Source organism: Portunus trituberculatus, chromosome 1 (genome assembly GCF_017591435.1).
Source record: "Portunus trituberculatus isolate SZX2019 chromosome 1, ASM1759143v1, whole genome shotgun sequence".
Taxonomy (NCBI): Eukaryota; Metazoa; Arthropoda; class Malacostraca; order Decapoda; family Portunidae; genus Portunus; species Portunus trituberculatus.
Window position 1 is genome coordinate 5130248 of NC_059255.1, and position 5000 is coordinate 5135247.

Genomic DNA, 5000 nt, shown 5'->3' on the forward strand with positions numbered 1-5000 from the left:
GTGTGTGTGTGTGTGTGTGTGTGTAAGTACATTCCTTCCTCACATTCATTTGTTTCTAGATAACTCTCTCTCTCTCTCTCTCTCTCTCTCTCTCTCTCTCTCTCTCTCTCTCTCTCTCTCTCTCTCTCTCTGATGTCATAATTTCCGTTCATTCTCTTTCTTATTAATGTGCGTACGTGCATGAGAGAGAGAGAGAGAGAGAGAGAGAGAGAGAGAGAGAGAGAGAGAATAGCTTACTTTGAAACGTCCAAAATTCCTGTGACGTTACTTCCGGGCAGACCACAAGCACCAATAGGAACGCAGGAAAATAGATCAGTCTTCCTCCATTTTCTTTCCCTTCCTGTTTTCTGTGGGGGAAGGAAACACGTTATAGAAAACTGGGGAGGGAGTGTTTACATGTAGGAAAACGAAGGTGGAGGAGGAGGAGGAGGAGGAGGAGAACGAGGAGGAAAAAGAAGAAGAGGAGGAGAAAGGAGGAGGAGGAGGAGGAGAACAGGAACTAGTAGAGAAACAAGGAGGAGGAGGAGGAGGAGGAGGAGGAAAGAGAAGAAAAATAAGAAAAAAAACAAGAAAAATAATAAGTTTACCAAAAATAATAATAGTAGTAGCAGCAGCAGCAGCAGCAGTAGTAGTAGTAGTAGTAGTAGTAGTAGTAGTAGTAGTAGTAGTAGAAGTAGTAGTAGTAGTAGTAGTAGTAGTAGTAGTAGTAGTAGTAGTAGTAGTAACACACCTTTCTTTCTCTAACTGTCCAAACACACTGACGGTAACTCTCACTCTCTCTCTCTCTCTCTCTCTCTCTCTCTCTTCCTCTCTTCGTCATATCCTGTTACGTCATAACAAACTAATGCAAGATAGTAGTAGTAGTAGTAGTAGTAGTAGTAGTAGTAGTAGTAGTGGTAGAAGTAGTAGAAGTAGAAGTAGTAGCAGTAGTAGGTAGTAGTAATAGTAGTAGCAGTATGGAGATCAGAAGATTAATGGCCACAGTCTTCACTATTTTAACCCCTTCAGTACTGGGACACACTTTTACCTTGAGTTTTGTGTGCCATTAGACCATTTTATTGACATTAGCAAGGGTCTATGGAGGGCAGAAGACTAATGGCCACAGTCTTCACTATTTTAACCCCCCACATGAGTTGGTGAAGCTGTAGAACAGGGGTTCTCAACCTTTTTATCGTTAAGAACCCCCTGAGTTATAAGACCATCTACCAGTACCCCCAGTATTGTCACATGGAACATGGAACTCAATATGCAATGGCACTGCAAAGGATTTTATTAGATCAGCCATCTAAGTACCCCTGGAAATCTTCTTATGAACCCCCTGTGGTTTCGCGCTGTCAGGATGGCCACTGTCCATGAGCTAACATCATTAGGTCTCTATGACGCTGAAGACGTCTATGCAGAACGGTTTGGTTGGCAATAGACAATCTCATTATCAGACTTTGATTTCTAAGTTATGAAAATAATCTCATTTACGGGGCTTCATAGGTTCATGGTGTCTTGTAGTCTACTTACTAACCTAGAAGGAAAGAAAATATCATACTAACTTCGAGCTATCAATTGAGGAAGAAGTAATCTTTGTCCCAGGAATAGAGCAAGATGGTATATAAAAAAACACAATGCATAGTTATAACCTAACTCTACTATTATAGCGCTTTTTGTCGTAGACACATGTTTAGAAATACTTTACCTATCTTGATATCTCCTTACGTGACAAAAGAATATCCAAAAATATACGATATGCAGTTGACCATCTTTTCTGTGAAATATTACGATATCTGTTGAATCTGGCAACTTCAACGGGAGTTTGGGTCCTCTCCTAGTGTTTCCTTATGATTGAAACATTGATATTTACACGTCATTGTGATCAGGGAAATAAAGAAAACTAAGTTTGCTTTTTTCTAAGAGCATGAAATAGAAAAATTTATGTTTACAAGTGGCAGTTTATGTATAAGACACGCAAACCTGTGTGCACTCATCCACTCTATCCAGAAGCTTAACTAATTTTCAAAAGTTCCCCAATAGCTACACAACTACCATTGGTCTACTGTTTCTATCCAGTTACCTACAAACACGTACACATTCACGGCAGCAACATGCAAAGTACACTAAATACTCCGGAGCAAAGCTGCCTCACCTTGTTTCATTAATCAGCTAACTCTTGCACACTTTCACACCAAAGCTATTTTTCATTTACCATCGACGATTTTATATTCGAATCAAAATTAAAACGACGATTGAGAACTTTCGGCCTAAAGATGTTTGAGGGCCGTGACGGCCTTGGGCGCCGCACGGGGGAAGGAGGTGGCCGTCGGGTCCGGCCTGGGGCCCAAGGCAGGGAACTGGCTGCAGGTCCTGCTTTTCCTTGGTGGCCTCAAGCTTCACTACTAGTCGTCCACTTGCAGCGCATCACACTAGGCAAGGGTCGCCATAAGCAAGAGATCAATGTCTACCACTCACCGGATGGTGCCGTGAGGGGCCCTAAAGGGGTGATAAGGGCTCCTTGCATAGAATATGATGGTGAGTGGTGTGTACGGGACCTCTGCTTATAATGACACCGGGCTGAACAACTCGCCATGAACGAGGGCACGCTGTGCCATGAGCCAGGCACTGACAGTACCAGTGGTCCTTTACGTTAGGTTAGGTTAGGTTAGGTTAGATTAGGTTAGGTTAGGTTAGGTTAGGTAAAAAGGACTCACTTCATGACAGCGTTTGGGGAGTGGTGTGTGGCGGGTCATTGCTCATGGCGACCTGTGTGAGGCATTGCAAGGTTGCATCGTCACTGCTCTCATAACCACGGGACTGGGGTTGACCCTTTCTGGGTAAAAAGTTTCGTCCCAGTACCTGTGTAGGTAATAATACTTTGGATCGTTTCGCCATCGCCATCGCCGCACCGTTAGCCTCGATAAACGGATCGTTATCCTCAACAAACACATCTGTACCGTGGACACTGGAATCGCAACCTGTCGTGGAATCCCATTGTTAGCGTGGACTCATTTTCCTTCGCGGCTTCAAGCTCACTGATTGTTGTCAACTTGCAGCGCCTCATACTAGGCAAGGCGTCGCCTTAAGCAGGGTGCCGTGTCTACCGTCCATCAGATGATGCCGTGAGGGGCCTTTAAGGGGTGATAAGGGCTCCTTGCATAGAGTCTGGTGGTGAGTGGTGTGTACAGGACCTCTGCTTATAATGACATCGGGCTGAACAACTCGCCATGAACGAGGGCACGCTGTGCGCCATGAGCCAGGCACTGACCGTACCAGTGGTCCTTTACGGGGTGAAAAGGACTCACTGACAGTGTTTGGGGAGTGGAGTGTGGCGGGTTATGCTCATGGCTACCCGTGTGAGGCGCAGTAAGGTGGCAGCGTCACTCTCCTCGCACTCACGGGTCTGGGGTGAACTCTTACGGGGTGAAAGGGTTCGCCCCAGTACCTGTGTAGGCAAGTGAACTTCAATTGCGTCGCAGTGAGGTGGCAGCGCCACTCTCCTCGCACCTAAGGGTGTGGGGTGGACCCTTACGGGGTGAAAGGGTTCATCCCAGTACCTGTGTAGGCAAGTGGACTTCAATTGCAGCGCAGGAAGGTGGCAGCGTCACTTTACTCGCACTCAAGGGTGTTGGGTGGATCCTTACGGGGTGAAAGGGTTCGTCCCAGTACCTGTGTAGGCAAGTGGACTTCAATATTGTGTCTTGAAATCGCATCGTGAGGACTGGAACCGCATCGACATCGTGGAAACCCGCATCGTTCCCGTGGAAACTGGAATTGCATCTTGATCGTGGAAACTCGCATTATTATCTTGGAAACTGGAAGGGCATCTTTATCATGGAAAGGCATCGTCATTTTGGAAACTTGCATCGCTATCGAGGAAACTGGAATGCCATTGTTATCTTGGAAACTCGGAGCGCTATCGAGGAATCTGGAATCAAATCTTATCGTACACACTGTTATCGTGGAAGCTCTCGTGATCGTCGTTCGTTTCGTTATCTCTGAATTACTTAATTAGTCTTGGTATTATTATTAGCTTCCGTAATAATAGAGATGTTGGTCATTTTATCTTATCTTTTTACTGTATTTTTTTCAGGGTACAGTTTAGTGTTCTTCAACCTTTTCTAAATTCGTGCACCTTTTCGAGAAGCAAGGAGGACTATAAAAGAAATGCATCAATATTCGTAATTTTCCCTACTTTAAGACTGAAAATCGATAGATAACATTATTGAATATCTACCTGAAGCTACAGTTTTTTAGTCCTAAACAGTCGCTATATAGAGCGAAATGTACTATAACAAAATGCCACATCTCAAACACATTAGGCCCGTGTTCCGTCGGAGTGTAATATATTACTATTGTGAATAAATCGCAATACTTTGATTAATATCAATAGGAGAGGACCCAAACTGTCACAATTTCAGTGTTCGCAGGAGAGAGTCAGTATCGTCTCGCGGTACAGAGTAATCGTCTCTAAACACTGTATTACGATGTATCTATTGATTTGCCAGGGTTTTACTCCTACCAGTATTTTTCTGTTCTTATTCTACCATGGTATTTCTTTATAGTTACTTGAGTTTATACGACTGACATCATAATATAGAGCAAAACATAATTGTCTGGTGTACCAAGATCTTTCATTTCTAGAGACTTGAAGACAGCACGGAACCTTAACACACATTTCACCTCGCTTCTGCACAGGTTAATTCTTCTTCTTCTCAACCTTTTAATGTGATGTACCCTCGAAGTCTTTCAGTATTGATCACGTACCCTTACCCACAATGCAGCGTCAGGAAGGGTAACAATAAATGCATGGTTTATTGACTTAGTTTATTAAGTTTAAATTGTGTTATATATGTGGAGCAGACACAATTTTTAATTAATATTAGTATGTTTCTATGAGGTAGTGTCGATAGGAACTGGTACCTCACAGGGAGACACTATATGTGACTAACATGCAATGCATTTACCAAAAGGAACTATATCAGACAATTTTCGATCATTATGGCAGTGAACTAGTG

General features: G+C 43.5%; 1 protein-coding gene across 1 annotated transcript in view; it reads right to left on the bottom strand.

The window, feature by feature from the left end:
* The window catches only part of LOC123516180, a 6328-nt gene extending 5553 nt beyond the window's left edge, over positions 1-775 (bottom strand). Inside the window, exons 1-2 of the mRNA XM_045275399.1 lie at positions 731-775; positions 238-347 (exon numbers count right to left, since the gene is read on the bottom strand). The gene's annotated coding sequence lies outside the window, so the exon portion shown is untranslated. The remainder of the gene's footprint in view (positions 1-237; positions 348-730) is intronic.
* Between the last annotated feature and the right edge of the window lie 4225 nt (positions 776-5000).